The sequence below is a fragment of the Lepeophtheirus salmonis genome, chromosome 6 (genome assembly GCF_016086655.4).
Source record: "Lepeophtheirus salmonis chromosome 6, UVic_Lsal_1.4, whole genome shotgun sequence".
Classification (NCBI taxonomy): domain Eukaryota; kingdom Metazoa; phylum Arthropoda; class Copepoda; order Siphonostomatoida; family Caligidae; genus Lepeophtheirus; species Lepeophtheirus salmonis.
The window spans coordinates 58,088,066-58,112,338 of NC_052136.2; the positions used below are offsets into that span (position 1 = coordinate 58,088,066).

At 31.3% G+C, this 24,273-nt stretch overlaps 1 protein-coding gene and 1 pseudogene across 4 annotated transcripts in view; both read left to right on the plus strand.

Annotated features, from left to right (window-relative positions):
* The window catches only part of LOC121119657 (uncharacterized), a 353,492-nt gene that overhangs the window by 87,679 nt on the left and 241,540 nt on the right, over nucleotides 1–24,273 (plus strand). The gene's annotated exons all lie outside the window — the stretch shown is intronic.
* Nucleotides 500–13,075, plus strand: LOC121120105 (triosephosphate isomerase-like; annotated as a pseudogene).

Genomic DNA, 24,273 nt, shown 5'->3' on the forward strand with positions numbered 1-24,273 from the left:
GTAAGACATCTTAGAGAAGAAAAAATCATCCAAAACATTTCTCAAATTGCCAGGGTTACCATATTGATTTTCGATTTCTAAAATTTTTAACATCCCTATTATACACAGGATTTTAATCACTGGTTATCACTTTACAGATGAAAAAATAATGAAAATATCTTTTGAAAATAAAATCACTGATTAGGTTGTCAACTAAAAAAAAACTTGCACGCTAAAAATGTTTCCCATGATCCAACAGTAGTAGTAACATTTTAAAATGTACTCTTTGTTGAATAATTAGACAGTTATTCTATGTAATAATAATGATTAACCAAATTCTTTGTGCTTAGGTACTTATATCCAGAATATTATAATTAAATAAAAATCCCGCCCTTTTTACAATATTGAATCTTCTTGGTTTTTATTTGATTCAATTAGTGCCTCCAGATGAAATGCCTCAATTCAAAATAAACTTTTTTATATGTACCGGGCCAACCGTTATTATTTACTAATCTCTATTATGCACACAACCTCTCTTTTGGCAGATGGAGAGAATAGCAATGCCGTTGCTCCAAGTGGTACCAAGGGTAATTATGCTGTCTGGAAACTTGTTTTTAAAGACGTTGGTGACATTACATCTGTAGAGAAACATTCATCGTTTTGGAACTTTTTGCCAAGAACGTTAATCGGTGTTCTAGGTGATGACTTCAAGGTACTGTTCCAGCCCTACGAGGAATATGGCAGTGTTTTTTATCACTTTGTTACTTGTGGACGTCGTAGACTGTGCTCTTTGGATATCGGAGTATCTTCTTTGTTGTACGCTGGGCTGTGCCCTGCGCAAGCAAATTCGAGGATGGTGTTCCTCTGGGTTTCGTCCATCATAAATACTTGCCTTGAATTAAAAGTTGCACAACTAACTTAAAGCTAACGCTTAACACCTCACTTTGAAATTGAAATAACCAATTTAAATGTTTTCATATGTTCAGGATATAGTTAAAGATGGTCCAGATTTACCTGTAGGACCCTCTAGATTACAAATATCCAAAATAAATTAATTAAATAATTATCCCTCCCTGTCTACAATATTGAGGTTCTCATTTTTCAATGGATTCAATTAGTTCCTCAAGATGAAATACCTTAATTCAATGTTAACTTATATACAAGTATATAGTGCCCGTGTAAGAAAACTTTAATGAGGTGCGCCCAAAATACAAAGGGAATATATTACAATAAATGTATCAATAATTAAATAAAGGGAATATTCTGTAACCAAAGAAAGTAGATTCATAAAATCATTATGAGAAATAAATAAGGCAACAAACATTATAACAATGGTAATATTTCTTTGCATCGAGTTGTGTGTTTCTTCGTTTTTGTTTTTCCTTTGTTCTTGTGTCACCTTCAGAAATAAAGACATATTCTTTATAAATAATTAATTACATATATACCAACAACTACTACAGCTATTAGATGAGGTGGGCTTTAAAAATAAATAAAGGTGAAATAGAGAATGAGAGTCGAATAAAAAATGAAAAAGTAAAAAGTGAAAAAAAAAAAAATTCTCGAGTTTTATTTATTTATTCTCTTTTATCAAATAAACACAAAAAAGGCTGAAATAAATTTTTAGAAAAAAAGTGTACCTGATGTGTGTAGGTAGCAGAAGACACGCATATATATATATAGATAGTTAGAGAGGCAACATCAAAGACATAGTCATATTATTTAATTATTTATTTATTTGATATAGTAGTTTATTTAAATTTCATATACTTTACATATAATATGGTACTACATTATATGTATACTCTAGAGCGTACCCGTTTTTGTGCAGGAAAAGGATCATTTTTGCAAATTTTGATCCTTTGCAAAAGACATTTATCGGATAGCTCAAGTATTTTGAAATTTTAATTATGACGTTTTTCAATAATAATTTTGTCTGTTTTCGTTACATTTTCTCTCATCTTTAAACTATTCAGAAAACAAAATATATGTTTTTAGTCAGACATAACATTCAACAAAAATGGTTTCCTTTTATCTCGTAATCATTATGAGACACGTATTTCTCAAATAATCAATTTCTTCAAGTCATAGACGACGAAATAAACACTATTGATTTCAAAAGACTTCAAAGGTATATAATTTAAAGTTATGAAGAATTATTTTTCATTTGACTTTATTAGGATCTCATCTTTAAAATTATCAATATTATAATATTATACAGACCATAAAACAATAATTTTCTTCTATTTAAGGTAAATACGTACTGCTTTGAGGACAAAAAATATCTCCAGGGATATACATATCTGTATTTAATATTTTTTCTAAAGTTGAGATCTTAATAAAATCCACGAAAAGATGAAATCTTACATATATGAGATCAGCCTTTAAAAAATAGTCTATTTAGCAGAAAAAAAAGTACAAGCTACGAGTGGTCTTATAAATCTTTGTATTTTCTACACGTAATAGTTTCATCGATGCACAGAAGAAAATTCTTTGATGCAGACAAAATAAGAGAAACCCTTAAAAATAGGACAACCTAATATGGACTACACATAAATTGGGTAGGTAGCTTTTAAAATCGAAGAATATATTTTTTACATAAAAATAGAGATTTATTGACAAATATGGAAACCAAAAAAATAGTTCTTGCGTAAAGCATTAATTTGTGTGTCGAAAATCTAATTTATTTTAGGAAATGCTCATTTATAAGTTCCAAAAATTAATGAATACTTAATGATAGTGCTATGTAATCTATAGATAGCTACAAGTTCACGTGTGTAGATAAATATGAAACCCAAAACAGTCCTCATTATTGGCTCAAAGGATATACACTCGTCTTGATACAACAATACTACTATGTAACACATTGGCCAGTAAGTTCCAGGCCTAAATTACTTTAGCTTTTCGATACCACGGGTGTAGAACGATTTATTGAGACCTTCAAAATATGCTTCAGTTTCGACAATCATTTCCTCATCTGAGCCAAATCTCTTTCTAAAGAGCATTTTTTTGAGTTCTGCAAGGAGCATGAATTCGCAGGGGACTAGATCTGGAGAATACGGTGGGTGTAGTAGCAATTCCAAACCGAATTCGACAAATTTTGGGACTGTTTTTATTGACTTGTGACACGGTGCATTGTTGTGGTGAAAGAGTACATTTTTGTTCTTCAAATAAGATCTTTTCTGGGTAATTTCGGCCTTCAAACGATTCAAGGAACCGATATAATAGTGGCTGTTGATTGTTTTTTCATGTTCAAAGTAGTCAATGAATAGAATTCCATCAAAATCCCAAAATACAGAGGCCATGTCCAGCCGATGTTTGAGACTTTGGATAGCTTTCTCCGTCTGCGCACCACTCAGCAAACTGCTGTTTCGATTCTGGAGTGAAGTAGTGAATCCATGTTTCATTCATTGTGATGTACCGACGTAAAAACTCCTTTTTATTTTGCGTAAACATATCCAAACAGCTCTTGAAATCATCTGCTCGTAATAGATTTTGCTCTGGTGTGAGCCAACGCGGCACCCATTTGGAAAGTAGCTTTTTCATACCCATGGTGTAAAGACCACCTATTGATAACTTCACTTTGCGATTGCCCATGATGATTTTCATGGTTTTTTCAATGTTTTCCGAAATTTCTGCCTCATTTGAGTTACCAGGGCGTTCAGCATCATCGGTGTCCGTACAAGCACGTTTGAAATCGGCAAACCATCGTTTGATGGTTGTTTTCGATGGGGTAGAGTTCGGATGAGATTTTTTTCAAGCAAGGTTTGGGCTTGAACGGTGTTTTTTCGTATCAAAAAGTAAAGAGAAAGCAACAAATAAAATTACTCTGAATCAACCGTTTTTTTAAGAATCACAATGTAGCGTCACTTAAACCACTGTAACTCGATAAATAATAAATCAAACGTCATGAAAATTTGACATTAACCTTTTGAATGTTTGACCTTCCTAAAAACATTTTGTTGGTGTCGCCATCTGATAGTTAGGCCCTGGACTTATTGACATATGTGTTACTTAAATGGGGAATTCTATGAAAAAAATATATTATTGTGTAATCCAAAATGATTGTATTCGGACTAAATATGGTATTAGCATGTACAGGGCGCACAAGCATTGTATGCCACCACTTTGATTTGCTCTCTTAAACAATCTCAAACACTTACTTAGCTCATTTCTTATATGTTAGATAGCTTGTTCAAATTTAAACCAGTAAATAAAAATGGAATTAATTGACGAATTCGTTGCCCTAAATATTTGGAAAGGACACGGAGAATTTTGACCTCCACCTTCGCCAGATCCGAATCTGATGGATTTTTTGTTTTTAGTGTGGGGGGCACGATCAATTGACAAACCAACTGAGCCCCTCTGTAACACCATAGACGACCTTAACTTATCAGTCGGAATAAGATGGAATTCCAGGATTTGCCAAAGGAGCAATAAGAGAATAACTTTTTGGTCTCGTATCGAGACTGTAATTGAGGCTGGAAGTGATTTTATTGATAACAATAAATCAAAGTCCATGAAGCTTTCATAATCTAGTTTTATTTTTTTATTGTTCTATAACTGGTTAGAGAGAAAATTGGATTTGAAAAAAAAAAAAAATTTGCAACACAGATAACTTGTACACCCAGTTTATGTTGTCTTATTCAAAATGTGGCCCATTTTACAATACAACTTTCCTCTCGGGAAATTTTTAGATGCTAGCCTTTTGGGGCTTCCAATCAATTAATCATTTCTCTTCATTTTCTAAATAAGTGAATAATGTATATCTGCACATCCCATCGATACAAATATACAATAATCAGGTGGAGCTAAATCTTTACTAAATAATTCACCAACACAAGTGTTTATGTATTTTTTGCATTAAGCTCTACCCAATTCCCAACATTGATTGAATAATAATAGTAACTCCATAGTTTGGAAGAAGTAACTAAACACTGATTTTTGGTATTTTCTTCCTGTTTCTTTTTAGAGGAAAGGTTGCAAGATGAAATATCCATATCCTTACAATTAATGTGAAGGTGGTTTACAGCAGTGTGAACTTTGGCAAGACTGACGAGACGAAATCATTTTGCCAGTAAATCTTTTTTTCATGACAAAGACGAAAATCTGACAAAAATCATGATGAAGACGAAAACAAATCTCTGACAAATACAAAATTCTAACGAAGACGAAACTCTAACTAAGACAAAATTCTGAAGAGGAGTAAACTCTGACGAAGACAAAACTCCGACGAAGACGAAACTCTGACGACGACAAAACTCCGACGACCACGAGACGAAGATGAAGATATACAAAATGAGTTTCAAATCAAGTTAGATATACGCCTTTTTTTTAAATGGACGGAAGTTAGTCAATGAAATTTTTGACTCGCCATCATCTTGTTCTCGTCATAATAGAAGTACCAAATTTTCTATAAAAAAATACCCGGCTCGTTTTTCTAAAAGTCAATTACTAGTGGCTCCTCAGTTACTCGAGGCCGGAATTATCTATCTAATAAAATTATGTCAGAATACAGAACTTTGAGGAAGACGAAACTTTAAGAAGACGAAATTTTGTGCAAGACGAAATAAAAGATAACTATGACGAAACAATGACGATGTCTAACAAAGACAATATTATGACGCAGACAAAACTTGGACGAAGAAGAATGACTGACGAAAACTATTGGTTAACGAAGACAGGACAAGAAAGGACAAAGACGAGACGAAACTGAAAATAGCAAAGGAAGTTAACACTGCTTTACTGTCACCTTGTCCCCTTTAGATTATTTATTTTTCTCCCAATGAACATTATGTTGAAAGTGTGGAAGTCTTTTTTGCTGCATTTTCCGTTTTTTTTATTAGACAAGTGAAGACTTTTCATTAAAGGAGGTTGATATTTTTCTTAAGTAATATTTAAATACATAGGCATATAAATTTTGAAATAAATACATAGCACTTCATTTGTTTGTGTGGTATTTTATATATTTGGTACCTTGCCAAGAAATATGAAAGGAGATAGTAATAATTATAACAAAAATAAGAGCCTCTATTTTGAATGATATGATATGGTATAAATATAAGTATATATCTATATTTGATATGAGTAGTAAAAGAAGAAGCAGAACGTGAGGAGATGCTTTCAGTAGATGATGATAAATTAGATAATCAAAGAGAAGAAGAAGAAGAGCATGAAGAAACAAACAAATGACTTACTGCTACCCTTGTTCCCTTTTCTCTCTAAGGAAAAAAGAAATAGAGGTTAGAAGAACAAGTCAGTCAATTATTCATTTGTTCAAAAACTTTATTGTTTTTCTTGTTGTTATTTGAAAGAGATATGTTTCATACAATCTAAGGGTTTATTTACCGGTATCCCGGTATTTTTCCGGGGCTTGCACCTACAGGCTATTCCCAAAAAACATTTATTTCTCAAAAAAATCGCGCATTTAGTCGCACAGTTCAAAAAAGTAAGGTCACTCTTCAAATTTAGAGGGCAAGGTACATTTGGTATGCTCAATTCTTTTATTTTTTTATGTTAGCGCACTCCCCACGAATATATATTTACTGGTTCAGCTATATAATATGTTTAGTTTGTTTGTGAGAGGCATAGCAGTTGGAAGTATGTTGCGTGTTCGGCAATTTTTTGCTATCTCCATTTGGTTCTTCCATTGGGACGATTGGCTATTGGTTTTGATATTAAAATCATATACTTATGATTCGTCAACGGTTTGGAGAAAATCAGGATCATCATTAACGTCTTTAATTAGCTCATGAGTGATTTGATGTATGATTATTTGGTCATAATCAAACAGTTATGGAACGAGCCAACCCATATATCAATATCCTCAGCAATTTCTTTGATGGTAATTTTCTTCACTACTTCAACATTATCATTTGTTGTTGACATTTTTGGGCGTCCAGAGCAAGGCTCGTCATTGGCATCTTCCTGGCTATCTTGGAAGAGTTTGTACCACTTATAATTTTTTTTTTTACCCCAGAACAGTTTCATCGTATCCCACCATCAACATTTCAAGTGTTTTCATTTTTTGATTTCATTTTTGCACAAAATTTATCACAAATACTTTGATCCATGTTTTACAATAGAAAAAATGGCCGAACACACAGAATACTTCTAACCGTTATGCCTCTCACAAACAAACTAAACATCTTATATAGCTGAAACATTGAATTTATGTTTGTGGTGAGTGTACTAACATAAGAAAATGAAGTACATCAAATTTACGTTCCTTGCAAATTTTGAAAATTCACCTTACTGTTTGAACACACATCGTATGTCATCCACCAAAAATTAGTTTGTTGATCACTCACAATTTTTTTTTTACCGAGTCGGAGAAGGTTACGAAAGTCAATAAAATCCAGCTGGCAATCTCTAAAAAAATAACCAGTGCACTATTATTGACTATTTGTAATGATGAAAATCGTGTGTATAATAGGCATTTTAAAAAAAGAAACAGAAAATCAATATGGTAAGCCTAAATGTTTTGAAGGAGATCAGCTACAATCAGTTGTGTCAATTGAGGAGAAATAAATGCAAAAGGACAATGACAAGAATTACTACGATGTCGTTCTTTAATTTTTCTCTGACTCCAATTATAAGGACTTACAATTATATGTAACTTTGCAACAAATCCTCAGGGTTACTCTCTGGGATTTATAAATACACACGAATGTTCCACCAGGTTTTGAATATAATTGAATCTATTTAGGGAAAGGAAGTCGACTACTCAGAAATAAAATAATAATCACAACTGCTAAAGAAAAAAAAATCCATTCTTCGGATTACCAATTCTAAAAAAATGGGCCAGAAAAAAAAATCAAAAGATATTTTTGACTGATAATTAATTAGATTTGAAATGCCTGTAATTAAAAAACTATCTTTAAAAATAAGAAAAGGAAAAAACACAGTTGTGACATGTGCTCTTTTTTTCTTTTTTACTCATTATTTAATCAGTCTTCGCGGTTATCACTTCTCACTCTGAAGTAAGGATTTTCGCCTATTTTTGGTGTAAATTGTTTTTCAAACGTGTAATAAAATAAATATAATTGCAATATTTCATCTGCCCTTATGCTATTTTAAATCTAAAAGGATCTCCTCCACTTGGAAGTAATTCATTTTCTCATCCCAAAATGTTATTACCATAGTTTTTAGTTCAGTAGCACCATATATTTCGCTCTCGCTTTCTACGCTCTTTTTTTTTAATTACAAAAATCTCAACTCTAGTGAAATTGATAAAATTGAAAAAAAAGGAGTAATGGAAATATTTATATGAATAGGACAAATACAATATTTATTATTTAGAAATGGGATCCTCATATTTCCCGACATCCTGTAACTTAAAATATTCTTTCAGAGTACTTACATACAGCTGAACTTTGTGTTTGATGTACTCATTATTGCTACTCTTCTTCTAGAAAGAGAAAGGCTCTGAAAAAATAAAAGTTGAAGAAAAAACCAAGCGAAGTCAAATCTCATCACTCATTCTTCTCCTTGTAGATAATAATTATATGTGGAACTGTTTGTCTGTTGTCTTTATTGTTTTATTTTGTTGCCTTTTTTCTTGTTACATATTTAATTTACTTTGAACTCAAGAAACTCTCATCAAACTTTCTTGTTATATATCACGTTAGTATCTTTTTTTTTTACAACTACTTTTAACTAACCTGTCTCCCCCCTCTATCTTTTTGTCAAGTATGTAGTAAAATATTTCATCGTTTGCTCCACATTATTTGTTCAAAGTTACATACATATGTATATTGACTTTCAAACACAAGATGTGAATGAGTGAAAAAAAATTAAAAAGGTCCCTGCATAACGCATTTTCACGCATTGCAGATTTAGCATAACACTGTGAACATATTTTGATTTTCAAACAAAAAAAAAGTATCTACATCTTTTCTGGAGAATAAGTCAGATTAATTTAATCTATTTGAGCCCATTGCTAGGAGAATGAAACAATCCCTCAATAATCCATAAATTTCCATTTTCTGACATTTTTCTATACACATAATATGATGTACCTCGGTACTTTAAACCCATTCGTAATATCAAAATATATATACAATACTAGGTGTTCCATTGAAGTCTGACCACTTACTAATTCAATAATTAATGAAAGTTGAGGGATTGAAATGAATTCATATTTGGAAATATTAAACCATAAACAAAAAAAACAAAAACCTGAGCTCTCTAACTTACGTACAAGTTGAGAAAATGACACTTGAACGTGATCGTCGAATTTCCATTCAAGCACTCAAAGCAGTCAGCAAGTCCCAAACGTTGAAGAGGAAGAAGGGCTCTGTAAAAAATGCCAAACTGGACCAGAGGAATTAAAGAAAACAGTCCAGGCCAATCCCCTGAAGCCCTTGAGGGAACTTGCATGATATCTCGGTGTTTCACAAGCTATCAAAAAAGTGGGAGGAAAGATCCTTGTAAGGACTGAGAGCCACTATGGGCGCCAGACAAGAAAGAAACCCATCTCCTCCGTTGCAAGACATTTTTGAATGATCTCTTTTAAAATATTTTTTGACACTTCCCCCCGCCCCTCCCCCTACAGCCCTGATGCCAATCCCCTCGACTACACCTTTGAGTGCATGTCGAGGGGAATGCTTGTACTGTCCGTCATCCAAACACTGAGGCTCTCAAAGCCACTATCAGCCAGTACTGGACGCCATGACAGATGACTACATCTGCAGCGGGCTCAATCCCTTCTGCCGCCGCTTGCTAGCCATCATTCCTGCCTAGGGCGGCTACATTAATGATTAACAGAGATCAGACACACATCTATTTAAAGTATTTATTTTGTTGAAATCTTACAGTTCATTAATAAATTATACCTTCTTGAGTTTTAAAATTCAATGTGTTCAAATTTTAAAATTTTGAAAGTTGAAGTTTTTCATCTTTAAATCAATAATAAATTTTCTTCCTTCCTCCCCTGCCCCTTAACCAAAATATATTCTGGGAGTTGATGTTAACAAGTGTATAAATGAAGGAAGTTACCATAAGTATCACTCCCGACTTCTCCTCTTGCTCATAGCAATATCCACACCTAACAATAAGAATTTTTAGTAGATCTTAACTATTTAAAGATTTATAATTAATAATGATGGCTTAAACAAACAAACAAAAAGATATCATACAGTTTTCCGACAAACATGATATTTGGAGGGATCAAACTTTTTTATAAGTCTACATATGGGTTGCCAGCATCTAAAAATGGTGTATACTACTTCTTAAAATCCCTTGAGGGAATACATATTTTAAAAGTAAAGATTTTTCAACAAATGAACGAAAATGACTAGATTAACAGGAGATATGCAACATCAAATATTTGCAAAAAAAAGTAAAAAACAACTACAACTACGGATTTTACTATTGAGTTCCTTAGCCAAAAAACAAATGAAATATTTACACAACAAATATACAAATACTTAGATATATTTAAAAGGGGTCTATGCTTTTGCTTACAAAAAAATAGCAAAAATAAATGAGTTAATCACTCTGAAAATTACCTCGGATGAAAACTGAATTCTATTGCTTAGATAAAACTTTACTAGAGTAAATATTATTTTTAACCCTTGTTATCAATATGTAATTCCATAAAGTGTTATGAATAAATATTTTTATTTAAGTAAGGATACTAATTGCGTTTTTATTCTTTTTTTTTTCAAAGATCTTAAAATGTTATTAAATCATCTACAATGTACTTTTTTATACTGTAAGTCATGCTAGAGCAACAAAGCTTTGATTCGACTCTAAAGGGATTTTAATACATCTATTTATTCATGTAACATAAATTTATTTGTATAAAAAACTAAACCTCAAAGGATTCCTTAAATAAGATGGAATAAATCTCTCAAGACAAATGTTCCAATGTCTATTTGTAGTCAATTATATTCCCTCTTTCCAAAAAAAAAAAAAAAAAAAAAAAAAAAAAAGAAAGCCTCATAAATAACAAGAGTATTTTGCATCAGACAAAGCAACAATTTGATTCATGTCTCATACATATATAACTACGTATAGGTATTCCTATCTACGTATATAAACATTTGTTGTAAATAGGTAGATTTATTTAAACCTTTTCCCATTTTTTGGGAGTCTTTCATACATGTTATGTATAAACAGTAAAGCAGTTTGGTAAGTTACAAAGCTTCTTGCAGATTTTGCCACATTACATATTCACCGCCTTTTTATCTTTTTATATTACACAGGGGAAGAATTAAGGGGGGGGGAAAGGAATTTTGTACAAATGAATTGAAGATGATAATCGAATTTATCTATGAGCGCAAAATCCAAAAAAGATCTCAGTTTTTCTCTTAGTCATCTGAATTTTGAAATATCTGGGATTATATTAATTTGGAACTATTACTCTCAGAGTCATTTTGTACCCTTAAACAAATTCCCAAATTAAAAGTGGAATGAATAAAACTTATGTAAAAGTGTTTTTATGATGAAAAAGTATTTTTTTATTATTCTGTATCGTGTTTTGAACTCGATATATTTTTTTTTGTAGGCTGAAAAATGATAAAAAACGACATTCTTCATTAGAGGTTATAATTTATTCATAATACGTAGTAATAATGAATATTATAGAAAAATATTTAATATATAATTTAAAAATATGCATCTCAAAGGGTTTTGGTTCCATTTTGTAAAAATCCCATTTTTTAAGGAGGTGTACTAGCAAATAATCAAAATTATTATTATATTTTTCCAGTTTCTATGCCAATTTTATGAAGTTATGTTTTGTTAAAGGAAGATGAAGATCTTCTAAATTAATCATCAATTTAAGAATTGTTCGTCGGATTCCAAATTCCATTTGGGTCGAATTGAGGGGAATTTATGCAAGGAAAACTATAAGACATCATAAATGAGTAGAGTGGACTCTTTCTTTGATAATGAGATACCTGGATTGAAACAATAATCCAATCCATTCATGATGAGTAGATAATTTTAATATTTCAAAAATGAAGAAAAATCTTAGAGCTACATATTTTTTTAATTATACATTAAATATTTTTCTATAATATAAGTTATGATATTCCTCAGCACTATAAATTACGAATAAGTTAATTCTTCCAAAGAAGCGCATTGTTTTTCATAATTTTTCAGCCTATGAATGTATATATATTGAAGTTATGTTTTTACCACTGATGGTTTGTTAGTCTCCAGAATTACAGCAAATGTCACGGATTGATTTTGATGAAACTTGTTACCTAGATTATGCATGATCATAGTAAGAGGTTATCGAATTTTGAGAGGTCTAGGGTCCAAACAAAATGTAAAAATACATAATCGACCTTAACTATGGAAGAAATTGAGATAGTTAGTTGGTTAAATCATTTATAAAGAGTTATAAAGAACTACTCGATCACTGAATACTTCGCGAAGTTCCTACTAATTGTAAATTAGTTAAAAAAATACTTTCAAAAAAGAATGGAGGAAGAAAAAATTTCTTTGGCGGAAACTAGAAAATGAATGGAGACAAGAAATCGAATGATAAATCCTAATTTATTTTTTTTACCAAGGGGGATTGAGATCCTAATTGTGAGGTTGTTGTTGTTGGAGCTCACCCTGCTACTTAGACTTGTCCTTTTCTGAACTTCCTGATTAAATCGGAGTGGCTGCACAAAATTGTTATCAGGTGGTCAAAGGAGCATTTACTGGAGAAATCAGTCCTCAAATAATCAAAAATGAAGATTGTGAATGGGATATTCTTAGTCATTCATTCATTCAGTATCTGATTGGGATCCTGTCGTCTTGGCTTATGAACCAGTTTGGGCCATTGAAACATGCAAAAAAGCTACACCTGCTCAGGCTCAAAAACACATCTTGCTCTAGGTAAATGACTAATAGAGAACGTTTCTGAGAAAGTTTGACAAAAAAGCTCGAATCCTCTATGGAGGTTCTGTAAGTTTCTGGAAATTGAAAGGAACTTACCACTCAGCCTGACATTAACGGCTTCCTAGTTGGGGAGCCTCTCTCAAACCTGACTTTGTTCAAATCATCAACACTACTAAGTAAACAAAATACTGGATATTCGACTCTTCTATAATAGTCTTATCATATCTTTAATATTCTCACTCATTATCTGATAAATAACAAAGTTCAAATATTATTTTTTTGATTAAACTTAATCTAACATAATATATATATATGAATTTTCACAAAGGCAGGAAAAAAAAATTTAAATAATAAAACAACACATGCATAAGGTAATGAACATGACCACACAAAGGGATATATGCGCTACTATAGCAGTTCCTTAAACTCATTTGTTGTGAAATTGGTTTTCGTCATTGTACATTTTATAAATTTTATAATACGATGTTCTTCGTCTTCTTTTTTGAAATGTTTAATGTCTGTTATATGAGAGAGCGGAACATCTATTGATGAGGTGGTCTGTACTTTGTGGCTCTTCAAAACACACATTGTACGCTACACTTGTGTTCATCCATTTGATGAGGTGGGCTAAAAGAGTGTAAGCTTGAACCATTATTCTCATGCTTTCACGTATAAGTTTGATAGCCTTCGATTTTGGTTCTTTTAGCAAGACATGTGTATGTTTCATGCCTCAATCTTTTCTGTATTTATTGCACCAAACTTCATAAATGAAGTGATGTAGTTTCTTCTGCGTGTATCTTGGTAGCACTTGATAGCAGCAATTGCTAATTCAGAATCTCATCGAATTATTGAATTTTTGGATGGGTTTTCTTGCAGGATGAGAGCCTCCACTGATTTTGTGATTGAAAAAACCTCTGCTCGGAACACCGATGCCTCCTTGTTTAATGACATCGATGAGTAGTAGAGTAAGAAATTGAGATACATTCCTCAATTCTATTTTAAGGAGAAGTTTTGCGCTTTATAAGGTGTCCATTCTAGTTTTCACACTATTATCACCTAGAGGCGAATAAGGTATTCGGCAAAATCATCAGTAACAAAATGTTCATAGAATTTTTTTTTAAAAGCTTTCAATTTCTTGTTTCTTTTTTTAATTCAAGTGAACTAACCTTTTCTTCGCATGTGCTTACCTAAATATGTATAGATAATAATTTTTTATTAGATGAATTGAAAAAAAAAATGTATATCATTGCCATTTATCAATGTCTCGCGTACTGTTGATTTATTTTTTCTTTTATATACACTATAACCTTTCGGCTTCACTTTAAAAAAAGGATACAGAATGGAGTTTTGCATTTACTATACGTCTGTTGTACATTCAATAAGACTTTATCTGACAAAAAGAGAAAATAAAAGTAAAGTTTGGGAGATCGAGATCTAGAGTAAAAAAAAAGAAATTTTATTGTAACATGTAGTTATTTTATCTTGATTTAGCCAAAGAGACTAATACGCCCTTTACAAATTGATATTAATGCTGATCTTTAGAGCTAAATTAATAGTTTTACATACATACTAATAATATTTTTCTAAATTACATAAGAATTTTGAAAAATTAAAAATTTGACTTTTAAAAATATTTTCTAAATAGTTTTTGACAAATTTTAAAATATTTTATGAAGAGTGCGATGTTTATTGTTTTTAAACTTTGGAGCTAGTCATCCCCCTCCCTTGAAAGAGGAAGAACCTTTAGTCACAGTTCTAATCATGACAAAAATGAAAGGATCTATATTTAATAAAATAATTTTTTCAATAAAAAAGTTAATTAATTTGTCTCTTGATTTCCATCCCTCAAACTTTTGATTTTAGTAAAGTGATGGTCTTGAACAGTGAGCATAGACTCCATACATATGTACATACTTTTTTAACATTCTTTATTTGGTATCTATTATATGTACAGAAAATACACATATAAAGAAACTGGATTAATTCTGTAACAAGTCATAAATAAACAATCTAGCTTATACCTATTGTTCCAAGATAGAATTTCAACAAATGTTCGAAAAATCAATCTTTAAAAAAAATAGTAAACAAGCAAGTTCACAATCATACTAAATATTTGTTAATATTTTTTAAAATCCTTTTGGAATATTTCTATGATTACATGAAGTCAATGGGAGGTACCAGATTTCTTATCCTGCAAAATTCCATGACTTACACACACTGATTTAGAATTTTCATTGCAAGAGAGATATTCTGGATTGAAACTGCTTTAGCTATAGATTTTTGATTTTTTCTACCAAAAAATTTAATATTTTGTAAATACTTGTGGATTTATGAAAAAATTTGAAAAAATTTAATATTTAAAGTTTACAAGTTTATAATAATAATAATATATATATAATCCTGTGGACGCCCCTTGATAAGCCATGAAAAGTGTGTTGATTCCCTAAATCTCCATCCTCAAGACCCAAATAACAGATTTTATCTTTTCTTATCATTAACTTGTTTGTTATTATTTATTTACTATAATTTGTTATTTAGAATGGATGTATACCTATATATGTATGTATATTATCTATAAGTTGTATCTTATTCAGCCTCTTACATATTTCATAGACATACATATCTATAATATTTATTCAACTATAAATAATAAATATAAAAGAACTTTCTCTTCCTCATCTTTCGACTCACTCTCTTCCCCAAATCTACTTACTTACTCATATCTTATAATATATATTGTAACTTTTATTTCTGTTCATAATAATATTGCAATAGTTACATAAACGAACCAATGAGCTAACAATAAATTATGTTTACCATAGATAGATAGATAAATGTATATAAAACATATCAACATATATGAGTGGTGTATATATGCACAGGGTGGGCCAGAGTTAAGACGTGTGTACACTGTACACGCAATTTATAATCTTCAAACCTCCAAACCAACTATCTCTTTCAAAATAAAGAGATTCTCCGATTCAATGTGTTTCTTGTTATGTTGAGAGAAAAAGTACCAAAAGTTTGACTAGATCAAGGTTAATAGAAATACAAATTTATTACAAATTTATAACATAACTCGTGTACGACTGATGTTTGACTTCCCCCACGCTTTTTAATATTGACGTCATTGACTATGATTGGTTGTGTGTTACGTCAAAATCTGTATGGCTTACCAAACAGTCGGTACGATACATCAAATTGAAAATTCTACTAAGCCCTATGAAATTATGGTCTAACTTTGTATTTCTATTAACCTTGGGCTTGATGAACTCGTCAAAATTGTCTCGGAGACATTTAATAATTTTTTTTCGGTGGGTGGTAGGGAGCCAAGCCTTGTTTCCAGATATAAAGCTTCCCATTGGCAACTATGTCGATGCATGGCTTCACCTCGGTCCTTACAACTTCGAGGTAGGCATCAGTGTTGAACCTGAGGCCTTGGTGGAACCCATGAGGAGGTATACCGTTACCACCATTTTGAACACTTTTTGACACTTTTGGCCTCCTTATAGCCCTAATGCAAACTCCCTCGACTTCCCCCTTTGGAGTGTATGTCGAGGAGGAAACCTGCGGTGTCTGTCATCCAGCACTGGGACGCCATGACAGAGGAATACATTCACACCTGGTGCCAGGACTTCTACTACCGCCTGCAAGCTATCATTGCCCGCTAAGGGGAGCTACTTTAATTATTAAGAGACCTCAGACTCAAATCTATTTATTGTATTAATTTTGTTGAAAATCTATTGTTAATTAATAAATTATATCTTGTGGAAGATTTAAATGGATCACTCGTAACATATAATAATGTATACAAATCATCATCTGTGAGTAAATTTTGTTTAGGAAACTACTTCAGAACAACCCTGTGCATCTCATATTTACAATACAAAGAATTCAAGCCATTTATAAGCAATATGGAAGAAGTAACTTCAATCTCTAACATATGTACAATAATGTAGTATAAGATATGGGAAATTTATCACTTTATTTGATGAACTATTGGGTTAAGCGTGGTTCTATGCACATAAAAACCATATTTATAAATACAAGACTGTATATTTCTACATCAATACATATGTTTATGTATAAAAAAGGCACATCTAATGAACTATATGCTCTTTAAATTAAAAAGAAAGGAGGGCCTTGATGTATGTATATTGTATATACAATATCACAACGAAAAATGATTTTCTTACATTTTATGATAATATACATAAATAGCAAAAGGGAAACTCATTCAAACCGCCTCCTTCGCAGTTTGTGTACTTACACAAAATTAAGTATGCATTGAACACAAATAGGCAAAATGGCCCACAAACATTATTACCGATTGAGTAGAAAATGAATAAATATGTAGAAGAGTGGCAAAGCTTTTACATTGCCATTCTGCGACCCAATCACTGTCAGTGATGCATTCTATACATTTTTCTAGTATCTGAACGGGGAGGGATGATTAAATAACGTTCACTTAACCGTTCAGCCTTTCATCCATTTGTTTATTATGTGTATCCCCTTTTATACTCCTCTCCTCCTCAACCAATCTCATAAACACGAAGCAAAAAGGTCTTCTTTAGAGTGAACACTATCCTGAAAACAGGTATGTCAATAGAGATAAGGTTTAACCTAAGACCAAAGTGAAATGGTTTCTTGTTATGCAATTCAAAAATGAAACAATGAGTTTCTGAACAATGAAGGGACGATCGAATGAATTGAAAAAGTGAGAACAGTATCCAATAAATAGAGAATCCGAATAATATAAAGAGATATTCAATTATAAAACCAAAGAGGTTCCGTTGGGTCAGTCTGTATCAATTTGACAAAAAGGTCAATGCATGCCTACCAATACAGGATGGTTTTTGCATCGGAAGCAATGAAGAACCATTGATAGACCACAAATAAGTGTCCTTCATGATATATAAACAAGTCATCCTTCGACGTGTTGTAATACAGTTCTATCAACAATCAGCCGTAGTGATGTAAATCGTATCTATTTTTCAACTTATCCGTTCTTTTGGAATTGGTAATCTGAAGAAGGATTTTTCTATTCTTCAGCTGTTGTAATTATTATTAACTCTTAAGTAGTAAACTTCCTTTCCTACTAGATTCAATGATACTCAAAACTTGATTGAACATTCCTGTGTGCACGTGAAGACCTAGATGATTGGTCACAGAGTTAAAATTATAAATCCGTGTTAGACTCACCGTAAAATTGGGGATCGACATTGGAGTAATTTTGGGAATATCCTTGTTTATTTCCTTCTTCAAATTGTCAGGGTTATCGTGTTGATTTTCGAGAACTTTTTTTTAACATGCTCTAAAGATACAGGATCACTAATCTGTGTAGATCAGGCACTGCAAGTTATGTATTCCAAGAGATATATAAAAAGATTTTCACCCTTCCAGCTTCTAAATTGGAATGTCTTTATTATTCAAATTCAATCTAAAGTTAGCTACAACACACTTTTTATAATAAATAATCTAATTTGCAAAATATAACATAGATTAATAAATAATTGCATTGATGCTCTTTTACAAAATAAATTACATTTTCATAAAACTAGTACATATATGTAATTTAAATAAATAAATAATTCAATCATCATTTACTTTTCCCTCTGTAATTTCATACGCATCGAAGATACATCCTTCAAATTTTGATTATAAAAGGATGATAAATCAAGATATAGCAAATTCAAAAAATTATTTTCATTTTTGAATTTTTTTCAATAGAGTCTCCTTGTATCTCTACACACTTCTCCCAACAAAGTTACAGATGGGAAGGGTTACAGAGATAGGAGCATCACTGGGAGAAGTGTGTAGATTAACAAGGAATCTTTGTTGAAAAATAAATTAAAAACTCAGAATATTTTTCACAAAAACACTCAAACGATTGTTACTTAACAACTGCACTTCCAAAATGACTGAAGCTTTGGTGAGTAACTGTCCACAGATGCTCGATAGATGTAACTAGCTTTTATTTACGAGTGTCTTATTCAATGCCCTGTATCATTTCTTACCTATTCCCCTGCATAAAATAAGGAAAATCATGCTGATTTTCCTTCCATTCTTTGAACCGATTAATCTATTAACTATTGACATAATAAATGCAAAGTAGCTCTATTAACTATTACATGAAAATATTGTATAAAATGATGCAAAAAAAAACAATGTTTCCATTAACCTATTTTTTAATTTAATTAATTTTTTTCTAATCAAAGAGAGATTCTTTTTATGTAAATTGATATGTATATATGCTCTATACTTTTTCTTCTAAAAGTAATTCTTTTTTTGTTCTTCTTGATTTGCTCTTATTTTTTTAATGTATTTTTTTTTCTCCATACTTTTTATTTCATTTTATTAAGAATAAAATTGCTGACTAACTTTAATTTATTGTCCATAAATGTCATTATGGGATATATATAAATATATTTACTTGTTCTAAATGTGTACATACATATGTACAACGACATTTAATATTTATTTATAAAGATGATCTACAAATATTATACATTATGTATAAAATAAAAGCTATTTATCACAAATTTTAATTAAATTACTTTTTCCCTCTATCGGTTGTATGCCAATTATTTATATTTTTGTCCATGGAACCAAAAGGAATCTTTAAAAGAAAGAGAAATTCCCTATTTATTAGTTTGTTTCATCATAACTAGTGATGTATAAGTAATATATAAAAATGGAGCTAAGTACGCAAATATAAATGCTAATAAAAACTCAAAAATGGAAATAAATCCTGCAAAATAGGATTAATTTTGATAAAAAAACAAATATATAATTTAAATTTATCAATCAACCAAGTCCTTGTTCCATTGAATAATCATCTGGTGCAGCTAACTCTCGTCTTCTAAAAAACTTCTCCAAGAAATCTTTGAATGCATACATACATTCTTTTTCTGCCTGGTGCCCTTCCATGCTGTTCTAGGACACACACAATGGATGTCATATATTTTTGAATATCCAAGTACTTTTCCCTTTATAATTCATGGCGAATATGGATTCACCCTTTCCTCGTATTAACTTAATCCTCCCTTTAATGGAGAATAAAAATGGAGGCAAAAGTCGTCGAAAATGCAAATAAGAGCTCAACATACAAATAAATCTTATTTGCGAAATTGGGGCATCACTAAACATAACATATTCAGTATAGAATAGTATGCGAGCACAAAAATTCCAAGTGGAAAATTGCCATTGGGGAAAATTCCCCGTCATTTACTAAGAAAATCAGAATACCTCGACCCAAAACATGTTTTATACCATGGAAGAGTCACCAAGGTAGTAAAAATCCACTGCCGCCACTTCACAAAGCATCTAGGCCCCTTCTGAATACTTCTAAATGAACCCTGGGCCAAATGATTGATGAAAGATACGACAAAAACATTAAGCAGGTTAAAAACCATGTAGTTTTTAAACTGTATGATGTACCTTCTCTGGTCTTAGACGACTCATTGGCTCGGGATTTATTTTGAAGTATTCTAGAGGATCGTGAAAGTAAATGGAAGATCTTATTAGGTGAAGAAGCTTGTAGGTTCGTCTCTTATCATGTTTCGGGAGGGGGGAAGAGCGTTAATTAGGGGTCTGTACATTTTATAAATAACAGTTTCTACAAAATTATTTGAATCTTATTTTCCATAAAAATATGACAATGGACGACCTTTCGAATTTATGGTACAGCATTGTAGTATTTTCTTAGTTCTTCTACCTTATTTGAAGTTGGTGCACTTCAGCCTTAGTTTCTTATGAATAATTGTTAATTTTTGAAAAAGTTTTAAATATCAAATTTCATATTTGAATAACAAAAAATTTAATATTTCAAATTTTTTGCGAAAAAAAAATATATATATACTATCCTGTGTATTATTTAATTGTATTTTTTAACTATTATTTAAAATATTAAAGAGTCGGGATCGGGAAATTTTACAAGAATCACATCGTAATCAGCATCGAGATTATTTTTTGGAATCGTGCCATCGCTAGTAGAAATGGAAGATAATAGTTAATTAGTTGTAGAATACATTTTTGTAGAAAAATCATCCAAGCTGGCTTTTTTGTTGACGTGCCTCAAATATAATGTGTATTAATACACCCATCACATATGTATTGAAAGACCAAAAATTAAATCCATTTTTAGAGATGGACCAATAGATATCGTATTGCGAAAGGAAGAAGGATAAAATCCGTTATATGTAGGTAGATACATACATGGAGATAGACTTTGAACGATAAGGATTTTTCAATCAATTTAAGGATTTCGATCTCATTCAATGATAAAATACATCCATAATGGTGACTGAGTGTGCATACAACATGGAAAGGATATGGGATAAGTTACGAGTCCTATGTATGTAATAGGTACAACTAATACCATCATGTGCTCTAGAGAAACATAACATCTCAGATGTGTATCTTGAAGAAGAGATTTCTTTTTTATTCGTCCTAAGGGATAAAGGCACAAGTTTTTCTCTTTCTTTAGATTAATTATACACATTCCCTACTCGTCACTTTGTAAGGAATTATATATTCGATATCATTTACCTCAGTTACATACAACTCAAAGTTGGTTCTGCTTACTAAAAACACAATATAAGGCTATTATTATTAAATAGCTTTAGTAGAAGGGGACCATGAGCATTTAGCGGAGATTTCATTTTTGTTAGGTACTGTTAATTTTATTAGAAATATTTGTAACATACGTTGTTTGGGGATGTTAGTACAGTTGAATACCTACTGGACTTAAAAATGAGAAAATTTCAAATGCCGTTTTTAATTCTACATATTTTTATAACAAACTTTTGAATCAAAAGTTGGTGACTCAATCATTTTCTACACTTTTTTTTTTTTCAATATGTCCCACTCCATTCTGAATTATGGCTACAATACGGGAAAGAACAGAAGCACAGCTGGCCTAGATGAAGTCAGAGGACAATTTATTTAACTCCTCCATGATCACGGCCTTCAGGGCATTGACATTCGGATGAGAAGTCTTGTTTATTTTGCCTTCCAAAACGTACCTAAAAGTGATGTCCAGGGGGTCCACATCGGGTAAAGACAAAGGTTAGAAGTCTGCCGGCTGAAGACATCCATGTTCTCCCTTCAAAAATGTTGCACCTTCTTGGCCATGTGTGCTGGGTTGCCGTCTTGGGAACGTAATCTTCAACCATAGCAAGACATGGTACCTAATGACCTTGTAGTCCGTGTTGACTTTCTCGTTTGTCTTGAAGAAGTAGGGAGGCATCTTGCTGCTGTGGGATGCCACGACGCCAAGGACCTTGACCTGATCTGGATGTTGGGCCCTGAAGGTTCCCTAGACCTGAGCTCTTGATTTAGCCAAGAAGCGATCATTTCTTATGTTCAGAACTGCGGGAACAGTATATAATTTCCCCACTTGCAAATACATTCCGGTACAGGTAACTCATTCCATTCAATCCTTGTAGTATTTAAAAAATATTATCTACACTTTGCAGATAATATTTCTATGTACTTAGATATTATATGTGACCCATCAACACAAAAACAACCTTGCATTTTAATCAACAAAATATTGTTTTGATTATCCTAGAAGTAGCAAAAAGTCATGATGACAATGAAATAATTAGAAATTGATAGATTGAATTAAAAAAAAACCATATCAGAGCCAAATCAAGTCAAATTTAGACTCTGAGCTGTATTTAACATTCTTGAATGGTTAAGGAAAAAATAATTTCGTATTTTTTACTTTATTTCATTGATTTATAAGAAGGGTTACAATCACCGATTTAAGACAAGTATATAATAATATAATTATAAAACTCAAGAGTTAGAAAAAAAGTGTGTATGACTTCTTTATGGTTTGGAGAATTCAAGCCCTGCAGACTGTTTTTAAAAGTGTTTGTTAGGGGGTAACTATGGGTCTCTTACTCTCCTGTTGTGCAGCTCCAAGATAGGCTATATTAGAGTGTCTGTGGACGCTACAATTCAAGATAAATCCGGTCAGATCAATATAAAATAGCAATCAGTCACCCAATATTATGTAGATATTAACAGAGTGGGAATTCCTGTTACAAATTAGTTATGGCAGAAATACAGAGGGAATTTGACCATTTTTTTTAACTCAAATATAAATTAATATAGGAAGACCAAAAACACAAATGAATTTATTGAGCGTTTATGTTAATGCAATCTTTTATGGGACTAACCCCAATTATGTGCCGCAATAATCTTTTAAAAGAGTATGTGATAACTGCATATTTTTATTTTTGTTATTATAATGGTGGTATTTAATTATGCAAAAAAAAAAATGGTAATATATATTTGACTTTTATCAGTGTCCATATTGTACATTGCACACATGTATTGTTTCCAATTTTTGCATATTTGCATAACACTATCTTGGCAATAAGTATATAGATATATGTACACAGGGGCGTCCGAAGGAATATATATATATATTTTTAAGGGGGAGGGATCTTTTTTTTAAATATAATAAAATTAAGTTCAAAATACTTAATTTTTTGAAATGGAATTTCAAGTATTAAATTATTTGAAAAAAAAATCCTAAAATCTGCAACTGTATACTAAAAATCAAATTTGTTGGAAAAAATTACAAAAATCCACAGCAATTGACAAAAAATAAAAATTTTTGAAAAAAAATTTAAATATAAAACTTTTGGGAGAAAAATTTCAAAAATCAATAACTATTCACAAAAAATTAATTTTTGAAAAAAAAAATTCAAATATAAAACTTTTCGGAGAAAAATTTCAAAAACTAATCAGTATTCACATAAAATTAATTTTTTTGGAAAAAAGTTTCCAAAATTAAGTTTTTGTAAAAAAGTTTCAAAAATTAAATTAACATTAAGTAACATTAAAAATAACTGTTTTTAAAAACCGTGAGTAGCCTGTAGTTAGATATATCAATAACTATACTTCCAAAATAGCGTTGTAGTAGGGTTATTTTGTAATTAGTAGAAACGTTCTTCGTATATTGATTGCATATTCCAAGCACTTGAACCACTTCAATCATACATACATTGATGTATATATTTATATTCTGCTCTATGTCAGATTTTCTGTTCTTCAGAAGCAATTTCATTACATAGGGTATGTTATATTTTAATATACATGCGTATAAGACATTGACACACAGAGTACATCAATTACAAGTCTACCAGATAATGAGCTTCATTCCTTCGAAACAGATCTACTTATACATAGAAGATGAAAAAAGCAGAAGACATGATTGATAACTATATCATCATCAATACTCCGTCTCCGGTTCTTTAGTGACTGGACACTCACTCTGCTCGAGCTGATAATGAATGTAATCTAATAAATAAATTGAAGGAAAACATCAAACACACATATTATGTGAATTTACATTTCACCAAATATATTATATGCATAATATCTACAGAAAATGACGTTTTCAGATGGATAAACCCTCTAACTGCTCAAGAA